At 41.1% G+C, this 17,715-nt stretch overlaps 1 protein-coding gene across 1 annotated transcript in view; it reads right to left on the bottom strand.

Annotated features, from left to right (window-relative positions):
• The window catches only part of DGKZ (diacylglycerol kinase zeta), a 202,169-nt gene that overhangs the window by 183,440 nt on the left and 1,014 nt on the right, over positions 1–17,715 (bottom strand). The gene's annotated exons all lie outside the window — the stretch shown is intronic.

The following is a 17,715-nucleotide window of genomic DNA, read 5'->3' as shown; positions in this document are numbered from 1 at the left end:
TTATAGGTTTTGGGGGGAGGGCACGCTTTTTCTTGACCATTTGCCAGCTCATGAAGATAAAAAAGGGTTTGTTTGCTTTTTTAGGAAAAGCAAAGTTATCCCTTTGAGTTCTGGGCAGCTCCCAGAGAGAAAAAAAATCAAACTGAACAAAGAATAACCTAGAAAGACCTTTTCATGTGCCTTTCAGGTGATTCTAGTTAACTAACACAAGTCTGAATCATGAAGTGTCTGTGAAAGGGAAGGGAAAGCATCAGGAAGGATGAAATATGTAGAAATACAGTTTTTGTTGTCAATGACTACTTGGCTTATGTCATTGTTGTTGTTGTTGTTCCTGTTGTGTGCCTTCAAATTGTTTCTGACTTATGACAACCCTGAGATGATCCTATTACAGGGTTTTCTTGGCAAGATTTGTTTAGAGAGATTTGTCTTTGTCTTCCTCTGAGGTTGAGAGAGTGTGATTTGCCCAAGGTCACCAGGTGGGTTTCCATGGCTGAGTGGAGATTCAAACCCTGGTCTCCAGAGTCATGGTCCAGCACTCAAACCACTACACCATGCTGGCTTTCACCACACTAGCCATGTTCTTTATTCAGGCAAAATTTCTAGCAGGGATACAGAAAAGGCTGGATCCATCACACAGCCCTGCCCCTCTTCTCAATACAGGATATCTCAGGCAGGTACCAAGAGCTTTCCACCATGACCTATGGTCCTTGTGCATTTCAGCTGCTTTATTCCAACTTGCAACACAAGCAAATGACATTTTAAATACCGTATATACTCGACTATAAGTCGACCTCATGTATAAGTCGGGGGAAGCTTTTTAGGGCCAAAATTATGAATTTTGATATGATTCATAGATAAGTTGAGGGTAAGACTTAGGGGCATGTAACAAAGGATCTAAAGCAAAGGAAAACAATGTCAAAGAACTTACAAAATTCCCTTCAGGCATAACTGTATGTGATCACACTTAAATACTGAATGGATGAGAGTAGAGGGAGGTCAGTGCTTCTAGGACAGATTACACTCTTGCCTTTCGCCGGAGGACGATTCCTTTTTTAATATAAGTTAAAGTACAGTATTTACATTGACCCGTGGATAAGTCAAGTCAGGCTTTTGGGTCAATTTTTTGACTAAAATTTCTAGACTTATATATGAGTATATACAGTACTTTTCTTTTACAAATGAAAAGCAACATACAGTAAAGACTGTCATAGGCATGATACACATGGCACTAAAGCACTGTGCTGGTGCTGTACTAGGGTTAAGGGACTACGCGGCAACCGCACGGTCCCTAACCCTAGTATGGCGCGGCGCCATAACAATGGCAGCACCCTGTGTATATGGGCACTGCCATTGTGATGTGACATACACATAGTGTCCGCACGTTGCACCGTGTCTGTGACATCATGAGTGCGCTTTTCGGGGGTTCTTTTTCCTCCACAGGGAAAACTGCCTTCAAATGAAAGACTGATCCATTTGAGAAGCTCCATTTCAATGTGTCCTTCTATTTCTTCTTTGCTCAGTGCTCCTTGGATTTAATGGTGAAGATTACCCTCTGGCTAGATGTTTTGCTTTGTTCAGAGTCAGTCAACAAGATAACCTGAATTTGCCTGTTGGCAAATAGCTTGGATTTGCACATAGTAATCTCTGAACATAGACTGGCACGATGTATACAAATGTGATAGTCCCACCTGAAACCTCTTACTCTTTAGACACTCTCTTCCTGTAGTCAAATTCTGACCTGTAATGGTTGCAACAGATGCATTTCTTGATCCAAGCCAGAATTACAAAATGTCCTGTTTTAGTCACCAGGGGGTCATCTCAGGATGTGCACCAAACCAGAGGAAGATGGTCATCCTTTTCCACAGAAGACAACAGTTTCATGGAAGAGCTATCAGGGGAGTCTTGTGCTTAAAAACATCCACTGTTTGAAAGGCTGTTCATACTGAGTCCAAGTTAAAGATTAAGAACTATGGGAAGGGAGAGTGGTTGGGGAACAGACTGAGCAGACACACAGCCCATGTGGCCATTACACTCTTCCTCACTAGAAGGAGATATATAACTTTTCTCTTTAAAGTGAGTGGGCAAACTTCAGCCTGATCTGTGGCCCTCAGCCTAATTTCAAAAGAATTGTGCAAGTGATCTGTTCTGCTCACTACCACACCTACAGTCACTTCTCCCATGGACTGCTACATGAACAGGAAGAATGGAATGGCAAAGAGAGATAAAGAGAGAGAGAGAGAGGACAGGTGGGCTGCTCAAATTTGGCTATGGACTTACCCACCTATCAGCTCTATTAACCCCTGCACCCTATGCAACCTCTGACAGATTAACAGAAAAAGGCTTGCCTTTGATTTCAGCTACAGTAATTATTTATTTCTAAGTTTACATCTTACAAACTCCTGTCTGCAGATTTTATATTTCTCAACATCTGCTGCTGTTGTTTTATTTTGTTTGTTGATGTACTTCCTCTCTTTTTTGTGGCAAAGTGCAAGTGGCTGCCATAGATTGAGGATGCAGAACATTCTAATAGAAAAAATCTAGCCTAAACTCTAGTCATTCCTCTATGGAGGAATAGAAACTGGACTTTACATTTTGCATTCCCTAAGGCTATTCTGGGTGTGATCCTATATCAAGCAGGCAGAGTATATCCAAAGCTGTCAGATCCCAAGAAAGGACCCTGCTGCTACTTACCAACAGAGTGGATAGGGAAGACAAAACAATTCAGAGGATGTAGAAGGGAGGAAGGAAAAAGAATGTGCTTACAGATGGAGTGTACCCTCCTTTTTCTTTCCCAGGAGTCCAGACGAGCTATATCTTCATCATCTAAATTGCCTCCATCCCACCCCATCAGTAATAATCATCAGCACCTTCAATGACTTGACAGCTGCTGAGGGGGTATTAGCAAAAGGCCAAGGAATAGCTTCCCGAAGGCACACCCCCCCCCCAAAAAAAGAGAGAGAGACATAAGCATGTGCAAACCACATTTATGCATATATATGTCACTAACAGGATGCTCCCCTCTTCATCCTGACTGCTGGGATGCTTCCATATGGAAGGCTTTATATAGCAGTTCTGTTTTTTCTTCCTGAAACTGTTTTTTGTGAAAAGAAAAAAGACAGAACTATTATGTACTGAGAAAACATGGAAGCAATACAGGTGAAAACGATATAATCTAAACAGTAGTATCACTGGAGGGGTGCACTCCAGAGAAGGGGTGACACTTGGTTGGGTCCTGCTCCCCCTTTAATGCTACTCTGTCACTGAGCTTCCTCTGAGGGGTCGGGGAGCCTGATCATGGAGCAGGAGGGTGAATGCATGCTTTTCCTAGTTCCTCTGTTGCTGGGCTATCTTCCTGGGGAGGAAGCCCAATGACAGAGTAGCAGGAGAGGTGAATGCATGCCCATCCCGCACAACATCCTTTGCTCCAGGTGACAGCCTAGTAGTTAGTGACACCACTGCGTCCAGACTCTTCTTTGAGAGGAACAGAGAGATTGTCATAAAGTCTTGTTTCAAAAGTCCCTGGCTCCAGGTCATTGCACCATTCAGCTGCTTAGGGAGAGAGAGACATTCTTTTGATGTGACCCAATGATAGTTCTACATGCTATAATAATGTTGTAAATGTGTGGCTTTTCTATGTAATCTATTGAGCAGCAAGGCCTGGTTTTCTGGTGGCTGCACAGGAAGTAGGGCAATGACTGACTGTAGCTTAAAGACATCTCTAAACTCAACCTGTGTTTGCCTTACACATTCATCTTTAGTTCTAAATTGGTTATATAAAGGATAATAGAAGCCAATCCTCTCTGTATTCTGGTTGGAAGAGTTACTGGCATCTATTCATGAATGTAGCTGTAGATTAAAAGCTGTTCAATAAAGAGTATTCTAATATAGACCAGTATGCCATTTTCTGATGGTATTTTAATAGACTCTGGCACATCCTCTCCAACAGAAGTCACTTTCACATAACAGGAAAAAGGTGTCTGTGTCTATTTTTGACTATTTAAAAAGTGAAGTTTTGAACAATTTGTCCTGACTGACAACTCAGTGAGTCACCTTCAGCAGCTTTCACAGAATTAATTATACCTAAGAACTACAAGTATAAGAGTAGAGGAGGATATCGGTATGAGGATTACAGGGGGCGATCAGCAGCAAGGGAGTGTGAAGTTTACTGTTGGTCCTGTTCACAGCAAAATTGGAACTCCAGGATGATGGCATTCTGTGGAGTAAACTCAAAAGAGCCTTTGGCCAGACAGGAAGGTGACACTGCTCCCAACAGCCATAATCTAACAACAACAACAGCAACAGCAACAACCAATCAATCATAATAGTCCAGCCTGGACCAAATCCAAGATGATGATAATATTAGCTAGCAATATGCTCCATTTATCTTTCTAGGATAATTACAGCCAGGTAATCTACCCATAAAATGTAACTTGAATATCTGGAGAAGCATACCTCTTTTCCAGTCTGGGGGTGGGGGCATGGTGAAGCACAGTACAAAAATGTCTCCTTAGTTTTTTTGCTCTGGGAAACACCCAGCGTATTCCTCATTTTAGCTCTGCAAAGTGAGTACCAAACGTAAGAATTTTGCTAGTTTATTTTGAGGAATGCCTCAAACAACACCTGGGAGTGTGAGCCGTACTCTTACTAGCTATTTCTCACCTAAAGAGTCCACTGATGCTGAACTCTCTTCACAAGTGGAAGAAGCAGATCCTAAAATGGACAATCATTTATGTGAACTCCTTAAAGAGCAATGAACAGATTTTTTAAAAAGCAATAAATGATACTTTAGACTTTCACCTTAAACCTATGGCCCACCATTTCCAAAATAGAAACAGCATCAGAAGCATTAGATTTAAACTTAAAGCATGAACTTAAAGCAGTCAGCTCAACTTTAGAGTAATCCTGAGAACCAAGAAAATAGGAGCTACAGGCTTAACTTATACTTTTGTAGACTTCCTGAGGGGAGGGAGAATAATGGAGATTTTGTATGGTGTACCCAAATTCACCTGGATCTGAAGCTGGTTGAAGAAGAATTTGAGCATGTGCATAGATTGCATCCTTAGTTGTAATGGCAAGACAGAGCAAGAGAGGTGATTGTGTGATTTGCAAGTTGTCCCGATAAAATGGAAGTTTTGAAAGTGCTTAATGCTTTGCCTAATCTATCATATGAGGATGTGGACATACAACTATACCAGGGCTTCTGTGCTGATACTTTTAAATGCTGCAAAGTATTCTGTCCATTCACTGAGCAGCCACATAAAGAAGGCATTCACTATCAGTGTGTGTGTGTGGAGGGGGATGTCACTTCAAAATCATAATATATAAGGATGTAATTTTTTTATATATTAATCTTCTACACTTCAAATAATAACAATATCCAAGGGCTTAAATATTCCACTTCCTAAAGAGTTTGAGGAGGTGTCAGCAAAGAAACCCCATGAGAGAAATGAAATCAAGGAACATGATCCCAGATGGGAACTAGATTCAGTGAAAAAGAAGGCTGTATAATTGCAACCACTTTATTACTCCTGTGTTGGGTAAGCTTGGGGCTTTGAAAACGATTGTGTGCCTTTTCATTGCTAGATGTACTTCAATTCTTCCTGCTATTCCCTGAGGATAGCTGCCCAGTAAGTCTGACAACAAGATCCCCATTATTTGGGGAGTCTCCCTAACTTGGCACTGATTACATTCTTGGTTATAGATATTGTTGGACATGTTTATTGTTTACAAGTTAAGTTCAGTGTCATATGGACAACTCTACATGCCATTCATAATATTGTTAAAAATCTATGATTTTATATATTCAGGAAGAAGTTTGTAACAATTTGCCAGCTTTCTGTTTTGAATAATTTTACAGTATTGTCATTTAATGTCAATGATCTGGGCTCCCCAGTAAAGAGACAGAGAGTATTACAGTAATTAAGTCTGACTGCTCAGACATTACCCTATTGTAGGAGACTCACAGGTTCAGAACCAGGATATATGATTTCATAGTTGCTATGGCAAACAACTCTGAGCAGGTGGGTCATCCAAGGCAAGAGGAACAGTGACTCTTCTAGCTGTGGACTAACCTTTTGAAGATACTGGGACCCTTTGGGATCCAGATGTGTGATTTATATGTGCCAAGGGCATCCTAGCAGGCAAGATGCTCACAATTTGCTCCTATTATGCTCCCACACAGGATGAAAATGGTTTTTCACTTATATATTCTCTCAGCTAGAGGCTTTCACTTAGGAAGAATTGCTGCTGGGTGGTGATTCGAACATGGTGATGGACATCAGTTGAGAGAGAAGAACAGCATATTCAGCATGAGCTAAGCATCAGTTTGTTTTGTCTGGGCTGATCACCTCTCTTTTGGTTGCTGTCTGGAGATGAAGATCATACTTATTTCTCAGTACAACTTAATTCATATTCCTAGATCAACTATATTTTGGCTTATCCTATATGTGCACAGGTGGAGAAATTTTCCATAGAGGTACCCTGGATATCAGACCATGCTTCTCTCTTACTAAATTGGTCATGGAATAGCGCAGGGAACACAGAATGTATTTGATGACTAAACACAAGCTTGTTAGCAAACCAATAACTTGTCTCCAAGATCAACACAGATATCAACAATAACTTCATAGATAATGCTCACCCAGATATAAATAAATGGGTTGCATTGAAAGCTGTTCTCAGAAGTAGTTTTATAAGTGAATCAGCATATATAAAAAGACACAGAGGAAAAAGATACTACAATTATTAACTCAAATAGACTCTTTATTGAGAAAGCATAAAAATAAAAAAAGGTACTAAGCTAGACTCTCAGCTCTCTGCTAGAAAAACCAAGCTAATGGCATTGGATATGGATCAAATTCGCAAATCGCTGGTTTATCTCAAAAGGAATCATTGTGAGCTTGGAAACAAGTCTTCTAAATGTTAGCCAATCTGCTTAATAAAGCAAAGACAGTAAAAGAAAATAAAGTACAATAAAATAAAGAAAAGTCTAAATTTTAAAAAGAAGGAATAATATCTCAGCAATAAAAAAGTTAATAGAAATACAACGGATCCCAGAGAAATTCTAAATGTTTTAGAGAGTTTTCTAGAAAGTGGCCATGTTCTAGAAGAGTTTCTTCCTGACATTTCGCCAGCATCTGTGGCTGGCATCTTCAGAATGCTTGGTAAAGAATACACATAGCCCAAAAAACCCACAAAACACTATGGATGCCGGCCATGAAAGCCTTCAACTTCACGTTTTCTAGAATGTTGTGTGCTTCAGAATCAATAGAGAAGAACTTTGAGCACTATGTGTATTCTTTACCAAGCAGATACATATTTATATGAGTCAGGAAAAGGTTACCAATCACCCACTTTCTATATTATCCCTAGATTCCATTTGATATATTGGAACTGAGTGGTTTTTTGTTGTTGTTAAAATTGCTAAATAAACATGTTTGCAGGGGGCGATGAAAAGATGAAAACGAATCTTGCAGCACTTTTAAGACTAACTGTGCAAAAGATGCATAAGCTTCACAGCTTGGTCTACTTCCTTACATGCTCAGTAGACCAGGTTTATGTAAGCTTATGCAACCTCTTTTGCACAGTTACTCTCAAAGGTGCTACAAGACCCCTTTTCATATTGATATTCCAGACTAACACAGCTATATCTCTGAATTCTAGATAAAGAAGGATTTGGAACTAAATTTGTGACTTAATTCAAAATGTATATGCAGAGGAAAGTATACCTTAATAAGTTGGACTCTTTCCTAATTCATCTCTCAGAGTGGTTCTTTCCCCCCTTTTATTTGTAATTGGTGTGGAACGATTAGATGAGATCCTTAGGAACTGTCCAAACATTAAAGGTTTTGAATTTGGTGAGGAAAAGCATCTAATTAACATGTATGCAGATGACAAATTGTTTTTTAAAAGAACCCAGCTACTGCTTTATCTCCACTAAAAATATATATTCTAAATACGGATGGATTGTACAGTACTCTGGTTTCCAGGTGAACTATAGCAAGTCTAGATTGCTTTGTGTTAACTTGCTTTTAAAGATACAATTCAAAATACAAAAACAATTCAAATGATTGCTGTAATTTTCATGCTTTAAATATCTAGGGGGCCATTCAGACTACCTTTTAGCCCGAATCCCAAACCGGATTAAAAGTGCACACCAGATCTGGGACAAATCCCCCTCAAAGTGGTTTATCTGAAAGTGTTTTTTCCCTGTTTCTTTTGAGAAAACCCCCTTCTTCCAGGGTGCCGGCAAATGTGAACTTGGTCCTAGTCATGATTGGGTCAAGTTCAGGGGGAGGAATAAAGGTCAGAGAGGGGGCATTGGGCAGAATATGCTTCCCCTCTCCCACCAGTCACTTTGCAAGCGGCATTTTTTTAAAAAAAAAAATGTGTGTGTGACAGAATATGCGAATGCTTGTCTACATATGTTTCTCTTTCAAATTTGGCAAATTTATACAATGTGTGAATGATTGTGTTACATATGTGTGGGAAAAGGAGGGAAAGCAAGAGGATGCAAAGGAAAAGAGAAGAAGAGATGACATTCTGGGATGGGAAAAGAAGAAGAGGATGCAAAGGAAAAGAGAAGGAGAGATGGCATTCTGGGATGGGAAAAGAAGAGGATGGAAAGGAAAAGAGAAGTATATGGCATTCTGGGATGCGAAAAGGAGGGAAAGCAAGAGGATGCAAAGAGAAGGGAATCTGAAATGACTCAAAGGCACACAACATATGCACATACACACTTGACAAATTGACAGAATAAGTGAATGCTGCCGCCAGTTTTTTTAAAAAAGGAGGGGGGAAGCACCCATTCCGTTGGCCAATGGCTGTAGGACACATCACGTTTGATGAAAGCGGAAGTGAATTTGATTGACAACAAAGGAGGCTCCTTTTTAAAGGGATACTGCAAATGTGAACTTCAGAGGGACAAATTGCATCGACCAAGGTAAAGGGTAGTGGGAACTTCTTTCCAGGGAGATTCGGTACCAGCTTACTGAATTCGACCCATTTCCACCCAGGGCAATTCCCCAGTGAGAATGGGGCCTATGAGTATTAATATGTGAGGACTGGTTGCAACTTGCACTGAGAAACTATAAACCCCTCAGTAGATGGTTGAAGACAAAACCCATGAAGTGAAAACAACTAAATTGATCCTTGTTAAATAAATTGACTTTGCTTAAAATGTTTATCATCCCAATTTATTTTTCTATTCCAGATGTTCCCCTTGTTAAATAAATTGACTTTGCTTAAAATGTTTATCATCCCAAAATTTATTTTTCTATTCCAGATGTTCCCCTTGCCCCCAGATAAAACAATTAAAGAAATGACAAAGCAAACAGGAAACTTTATCGGTAATTGAAAGAAACTAAGGTTTGTTAATCAGTAAAATACATATAATCTGTTAAAGGTTCCCAATCTGGCTCTTTATGTAAGGCATTTTGGATAAAACAAGCCACTTTTCTTACTAAAACTAATGATTGCCCACTATGGACCCATATGGAACTCGCGTCAAGCATGGGTTAAACACAGCTGCTTTCTTTCAAACGTTAAATAAAATAGCCTTGAGCAGGGTAAAGAAGTGCCTTTCAAAAGAAGCTTTAGTTTGTTGGTAATGATGGGAAAGATATCTAATAGGCCAACATCTTCTGTATAACCGTTTCCACTCATCCCCTAGTCCATCATAATCTTACATAAATACTGTTTGGGGTTCTAAAAAATTCAGTTTTTGGATGATAGTGATTTAACAATAATGGTGCACCTTTGCATCCCAACAATATTTAAACACATTAAGAGATCTAAAGCTTTCATGGCTACAAATCCAAATAAGCTCATTTGCAAATACATGGGCTAGACACCACTGGCCCCCAAAGCTCTTCACTTTATTGAAAACATTTGTGAAAAATATGGTGATGATCTAAGGGAGCGGCTTCTCTACTTAAAGATTATCATGTTCATAAGTCGGGCAAGCCAAATGGAGCAAAATTCTCTGGGAAGCAGATCTGACACTGCAATCACAGACAAGCAATGTCAAAATTTGGTCCTCACCCCTACTGCCCCATCTCCTCCAGCAACCAAGAGTGCATATGAAAATTAGTGCCTAGATGGCACTGGACCTCAGATAAAGTTGCAAAAATCACACACATTTTCTCCCTTGTCCTGGAGTCATGTAGCAAAGAGATATTTGTAAACACTTTGGCTTCTGTGCCCTAAAGTTAACAAACTTTGGAATGTGATGCTGTAACTAATGATCAGTGTAACAAATCAAAAGTGCTGTAGTGCTTTATCCTCTTATCCATCTTCCTGGGTGAACATACAAACTGCACCAGAGGAAGTTAATATCCTTTCTGCTCTTGGCGCAATTCATGGAAATATCCCAGCAGTGGAAGATGTTAAATAATTGTCCACACATTCTTGGTCAGACACAGACTAGTGAATTGAACTGGCCAAAAAACTCACCCATAATTAAAATGAGCCAAAGGAATGGAGAGATAAAACAATTTTGAACTAATATGGTTAATTTATTATATATGCCAACAAGGAAGCCCTCCATGGGGCCCTCCACCCTCCATAACGAAATTTGGGAAAACTATTTTTGAACGGAAACATGCAGTACCTGCTATTGTAACATGTGATTAGATGATACGTTCTTTTTCTTTTTCTTTTTTGTTGAGATTCTATTGTTTAAGTGGAAATGACCATTTTCTTTAATGTAAACAGCAAGAAAGAATTTAATAAATAAAAATTTCAAAAACCCCAACACTTCCTTTTTCCAGTCTGGTAATTTCACTCTTGTTGGCCAAATGTCTTAATTAGCTGGTGTGGCTCGGTTGTTCATGGAATCCATGACAGCCATGGGCCTGTCCCAATTGGTCACAGGTCCCACACATTGTGTAGGTAACACACTCGATGTAGTATTCAGTACGGACCGAGAACATCCGTGGGTGGATATAAAGATATCCTCCCTCTGTCATGGACGGATCACTTTTCTGGTCAAGGTAGGACAAAGTCACGACCCAAAAAACCTCGGGGGTGGTTTTTTTATATTATATTGGGAACGATGGCGATTCTGCCAAAACCCTGGTCAACAATGGAATATGAACCTCACCGGGCAATAGACAGGATCTCCCGAGGCCCTTGCCAGCTTGCTCCAAATAAAGACACCTGGTACACAAAAGATCTTCGCCAGATGAAGCGGGCTGCGCAACGACTAGAGCGTTACTGGCAGAAACATGGGAACTTATGACAAGGCTCTCCATGAGAAGAGTTGCGTTCCTACGGAGAGGCAATCGATGCAGCAAAGAATTTGTTCTGTGCTGCACGGATGCATCAGTAGAGTCTCATCCAGCAGAGCTGTTCAGGGTGGTTAGGGAACTAACTCAACCCGGCCACAATGAACCTTTATAAAGCCAACTATAGCCTGCTGTGAGGCTTTTATGACTTTTGCTGATAAAATCTCTCAGATAAGGGCCGATCTTGACACCAGTCTTTGACAGATCCTAAGTAGAGACGTCCAGTGACTCTGGAAACAAGGTTATTCTGGATTGTTTTGAGTCTGTTAGTACCGAGGACGTGGACAAGCTCCTTGGTCAGGTGAAGAGGACGACGTGCCCTCTTGACCCTTGTCCTTCTTGGTTGACCGTCCAGGGGGGAGATGCTATAAAAACTGCATTACATCTTACAGTAAATGCATCCTTTTGGGAGGGAGTATTTCCACTGCCTTTAAAGCAGGCAGTGGTGAAACCTCTTTTGAAGAAACCCTTTCAGCTCCAAGCGATCTTGGATGAAGCCGATTATCTAGACCCATTTCAAACTGGCTTCAGGGCGGGACACGGAGTCGAGACTGCCATGGTCACCTTAGTCGATGATCCCCGTCTGAGCATTGACATGGGAAATGTGCCTGTTGGTGCTCTTAGACATCTCAGCGGCCTTCGATACCATCGACCATGGTATCCTTCTGGAACGCCTGGGAGAGTTAGGTATCGGGGGCACTGCGCTCCAGTGGTTCCGGTCCTACCTCTCGAGAAGGTTCCAGTCGGTGAGGCTGGGGGATAGCTTCTCCCGTAAAAGGGAGCTGACATCTGGCGTTCCACAGGTGCCATTCTATCCCCATGCATTTAATATTTACATGAAGCCGCGGGGAGAGATCATCTGGAGGCATGGGGCTCGGTGATCAGTACGCTGATGACACCCAGATCTATCTCTCCATGTCTCCGACTGATACAGTGACTAAGGAGGGCACCTCCCCCTCTGGACCCCTGCCTGGAGTCAGTAATGGGCTGGATGAGGAAAACAGACTCAAGCTGAATCCAGAGAAACAGAGGTATTCATGATAGGTACCCCGAATCCATAGAGGAAATTTGTCACCCATCCTTGACAGGGTTAAGCTCCCCCTAAAGGATAAAGTTTGCAGTTTGGGAGTATCTGGACTCATCTCTACAATTATCATCTCAAGTAGATGCGATGGCCAGGAGTGCGGGTACCAGCTTCGGCTGATACGCCAACTCGCCCCTGTAGGGATTGAAAGGACCTTGAAACTGTAGTACACGCACTGGTAACCTCTCTCTTGGATTCGTATGTGCTCTACATGGGGCTACCTTTGTACCAGGTTCAGAAGCTTCAGTTAGTTCAGAACCCGCAGCCAGATTGGTCCACAGGTACCGTAGATCGGACACATATAACACCTAATTAAAATCTCTCCACTGGCTGCCTATTAGCTTCCGGGCGCAATACAAAGTGTTGGTCGTTACCTTTAAAGCCCTACAGGCTCAGGCCTGAGTTTCTTGAGGGAGCGCCTCTCCCTACATAATCCCCCCTGCACCCTCAGAACATCTGGGACATATGTACTTGAATACCCCAGGGTAAAATTAGTAAAAACGTATCAGAGAGCCTACACGGCGACAGCTCCTGCCATTGGAATGCTCTCCCTGAAAAGATCCGGCTATGCCACACGCTGGAAGCCTTCAAGAAGGCTTGAAAACGCATCTTTTCAAATAGCATACCCCCCTGATTCCTAGAGATAGAAAACCCTAATTAAGATCCAGATACCCAACCACAACCAATTGTTTTTTAAATGGACTTGTATTTGTTAGGAGATTTTTATTGACTGTGTAATATTGCCGATGTATGTGTTTATATTGTATTGCCTGAGTTTGTACTGTTTGTATTATATTGTATGCTACTGTGAACCGCTTTGATCATACGGAAAAGCGGTATAACAAAAAATTATTATTATTATTATTATTATTATTATAGCTTTAGGCTCAAATACTAGCTTGTTGTTGGGAGCACTACATCAGGGCAATAAAGTACACATTATAAATAATAATAATAATAATATAATAATAATAATAATAATAATAATAATAATATAATTTATTTCTGTTTCCGCCTCTCCCAAATAAATGTACTTTCCAAAAAAGCTACTTTTAGTATGTTAAGTGCAGTCAATTAACTGGGGTTTAGTCTCAATTTTTGGTGCAGGGTCACAGGAACACAGGAAGCTGCCTTATATTGAGTCAGGCCATTGGTCCAATAGCCCAGTAATATCAGCTCTGATTGGTAGTAGTTCCCAGGGTTTCAAGCAGATCTTCCATAGCTACCTGGAAATATTTTTGTATTACTTCAGTGTTCTCCCATTCAAGTATTAGGCAGGTACATACCAGCTTGGCTTCCAAAGTCAGACAAAGTCAATTCAGTATGGTAGAACATCATTCCCTCTGTTCAGGTTGGTAGGGTAGTACATCACTCTCTTACGAGTTTGAGAAAGTTATCTTTTTGGACTATAGCCCTTAGAATTGCCCAGCACAGCATGGCCATGCTAACTTGGAGTTCTGGAGGCAGCAGTCCGAAAGAGGTTATGTTCCAACCTCGTGTTAGAAATACCAGAGCAAAGCAGCTCAGGTCGTTGCATAAGACAGCACATTTACTTGAAGCCCGCTAGACATTGTTGCACTGCAACTTCTGGTAGTCCTAGATAGCATAGCCAATGGGTGAAGATACTGAGAGTTGCAGTCCAACATATCTGGAGATCACAAGTTGCCCATCCCTCTTTAGGGAAACTATTCAAGCAGCATGAAACCTGAGAGAAATCTGGCATCCTTTGCAACCCACACATGCTTCTGAGTCACATGTCAGATTTACTTATTCATTTGAATAATTTACATCTTGCTGTTTCAGTGATCAAAGTAGTATTCAAAGTGGCCAACAAGATTTTATTTATTTAATTTCATTTGTATGCCACTTTTCTCCCAGAGGGGGACCCAAGGTGGCTCCAGACAAAGCCCATTGAAAGAAACTTAGAATCATATCTCATAATAAAAATTTAAAACAATTTAAATCACCACATGACAATAAAAACCATTTAAAACATTCAAAGATTTAAAATATAATAAATATATATATTTATTAATTCAAAACCATTACCAATTTAAAAACATTACCTCCCTCATTAAAAAAAGCAAATGATTAAATACCCCCACATTTTAAAATACCAAGAATTAATAAAAGTTAATAAAATTGTTCACTTGTCAACAGAGAGATAAAGAGAGACTACAGGGAAAAAAACCCTATGTGTCTTGAACATCAAATATCAGCCCATGTGAAAAGGCGCCTTTCCCTCAAACCTATCAGCATGGCTCCACAAGCCTGGTTATAAAAATGAAACACATTTGATTCCTCTGATCTGGAAACTGTGCAGGTGGAGTGCACCCTGATAGTTCTGCTGGACCTCCTGATGGCTTCTGATCCCATCAATTTCAGTATTGTTCTGTATGCCTGGAAAGAATGGGACTTAGGGGCATAACTTATGTTTTATGCATAGAGTGGACAAATGCCTGAGACTAACAGTGGAAAGCCATTAGAATACCTGCTTTCCTCAATCCTATTTTTGATTCTGTGGTGTGTAAACTACACTAAGGTCTAGTAGATTTATCCAAGGCAGTAGTCATCCATGAAAAAACCATCTTGGGTGAAACAACTCAACTGTGTCTTGACCTATCCCCTCAGTCAAACAGCCTGCCCAAATGTATTGTAGATGCACATGCATATCATGTACTGTGGGAATAGCGTCTTGCAGCAAATGAGTAAAGTGTCAATGAGCTTGTACATGCATTTGGGAGCCCTGGCCAAATCCTGACACAATGATAGACTTCAATAAAGAAGACCTATGTTCAAATTCCTATTTAGCTATGCTAGGACAAGTCACTTTTCAGTCCAACCAACCTCACAGGGTTGTCGTGTGGCAAAGTGAATTTTTTGGATGAAGCATGAACCCAGTTATACCACTTTAGATGAATAGAGCCTTTAGGGTTCATGAAGGGGCACAGCTCTTCATGGCATTTCTGCTCTCTGTAGGTTTTTAATTCAGGGAAATGGCTGACTCTGCTTTAGTATATCGGATGTCCATTTAGCAATCATATTTTCTGTATAAAGTGTAGAGCCAACCTAACATGCTGCTAAAGATACACTCAAGAGTGTAAATCATTAGAAAATCTCTTACTTAGTTAGTGCTGTGGTAATGCTCATGCAGTCAGCAGGAAAAGGCAGGGACAGTGCTTTAGGGGACAATATGTGAGCTTCTGAGTAAGTGGTCTGAGGAGGTTAAAATTCCCTTCTGACTTTCTAATTGCAGTAAACCATGGCTTCTCACATTTTAAAAATCCTGTAATATCCAGGTGTGTGTGTGTGTGTGTGTGTGTGTGTGTTGTTATCAGTTCCTCACATGCCAGGGGCATATGTAAAGTTATAACTGAAATGAAACTGGTAATACATTTGGAGTTATTGTAACTCTCAAAAGAAAGAGCTTTGGACACCAAAAGGTGTTTGCATTCTCACCCGGAGAAACCCAGTCTGCATTGTCCTCCATATTTTAATTGGTTTTTTTTATTCATTTGCCCTGGGAGCCCTGTGCAGGCTGAAAGGGGGGTTGAGGCGAGACAGAAACTATAAAAAAATAAATAAACAAATCTTGTAAGTAACAGGGAGATTTTGCTGCGGTTTGCTCTGGGTTTCACCTTCTCATGTGAGTTTGGAGCTGTCCCTTGGGTATCTGGTGCTGTCTGATACACCATCCCCATTCTAGCATTACAATACAGGTATAATACACGTACTTCTCTGAGGTTGGATAATGTAAAGTTTGGTCATCTGTTTGAACAGAATCTATAGACTGAAACTGGGGCCTGTTACAGACTGCCAAAAAAGCTGCTTTGAGTCTCTTTGGAAGTAGCTATTTAAATGATGCATGGGTCCTAAGAGTCCGGATTGCGCCAAAGCCATCTCTCCACCAAAGCACTGGAGTGCAGCTTTGGTGCAGCTTTCGGATTTAGGACCATGCATCATTTAAACAGCATGCCTCCAAGAGTCCCGAAGCAGCTTTATTTTGGCAGTCTGTAACAGGCCTGGGATTTGTGCCCTGGACCAAGAAAGAATGGATCGCTCTGGAGATTCAGAGCATGTATGAGTACATGGACTGAAAGCTCAGATAAACAGACTTGCCACTGTTTTTTGTGGGTTTTTTGGGCTATGTGGCATGTTCTAGAAGAGTTTCTTCCTGACGTTTTGCCAGCATCTGTGGCTGGCATCTTCAGAGAATGCTTGCCTGGAAAAAGTTGGTGATTAGCAGACACTAATCCTCCTTTGCCTTAGCCTCCCAGCCTGAGTCCTGCCATCAGCAACAGAGAATACACATGCAAATCACTCTTGCATTCCCAGGCTCACACAGTAATATAAACAAGCCAACTTTGTCCAGGCAGCATCCCCTGAAGATGCCAGCCACAGATGCTGGCAAAACGTCAGGAATGAACTCTTCTAGAGCATGGCCACAGACCCAAAAAAAAAAACACAGAAAAGATGGATGCCAGCCATGAAAGCCTTCAACTTCACAGACTTGCCACTGGCTCAAACACAAACTAGTAGCCTCCCATCATTAGGAGACTGAAAGGAGTGTTTTGGGTAAGGCTGCATTTGCAACAAGGACCGACAATAACACAGAAACACAATGTTTGCTTTGGTACTAGATCGTGTACTTCCCTCAGTATTAGATGAAGTCTCCCTCCTCCACCCACAGGTTTTGCATTCAGGCACCAGCAAAGTTTATTACCTTGTTGCTCATCTGTTCTTTCTGCCATCGCCAGATGATGACAATGTTTTTAAAGCAGAGGGCGGGGGAGATGATGGAAATAAAGCTGGGGAGCAGATGTATCTTGGGAGAATATTGTACTGATTTATCAAACTGTTCCTTGTTCCCAATAATGTTAAATGCTCTATCATCAACCTCAGTTTTTTGATATAAGGTCATTTATCTCTTTCTCCCAATAAGACACTTGGAACAGTGGATTGCCTGATAAGAAAGCCCAAGGCTTGTAATCTCACATGTTCTCTTAAAACAAGAAGGCTTGTTCAGGGCTAGACCAAACTCTTTTGCTGCCTCAAGGGCAGCAGGCAAGCCTCCCTCCCCAACTTTTCCATGCACAAAAGCCCATAAGATTGGCAGCTGACATCTCTCAGCATGGCAATGGCAAACTGCATCCTTCCCCAGCAGCCAGGCTAGTTTAGCAGTGAAGAGCAGGCCATAGGTGGCAAATAATTTATACCCCTGCAATGCCAAGTCACACTTCCGTCAGCCTCAGGGGAAGGCAATGGCAAACCTCCTCTGAACCAATCATGCCAAAAAACCCCAGGATAGAGTTGCTTTAGGGTCGCCATAAGTTGAAATGACTTGAA

The sequence above is a fragment of the Sceloporus undulatus genome, chromosome 1 (assembly GCF_019175285.1).
Source record: "Sceloporus undulatus isolate JIND9_A2432 ecotype Alabama chromosome 1, SceUnd_v1.1, whole genome shotgun sequence".
Taxonomy (NCBI): domain Eukaryota; kingdom Metazoa; phylum Chordata; class Lepidosauria; order Squamata; family Phrynosomatidae; genus Sceloporus; species Sceloporus undulatus.
The sequence above is the reverse complement of the archived record's forward strand: the minus strand, read 5'-3'. Positions and strand labels throughout refer to the sequence as shown.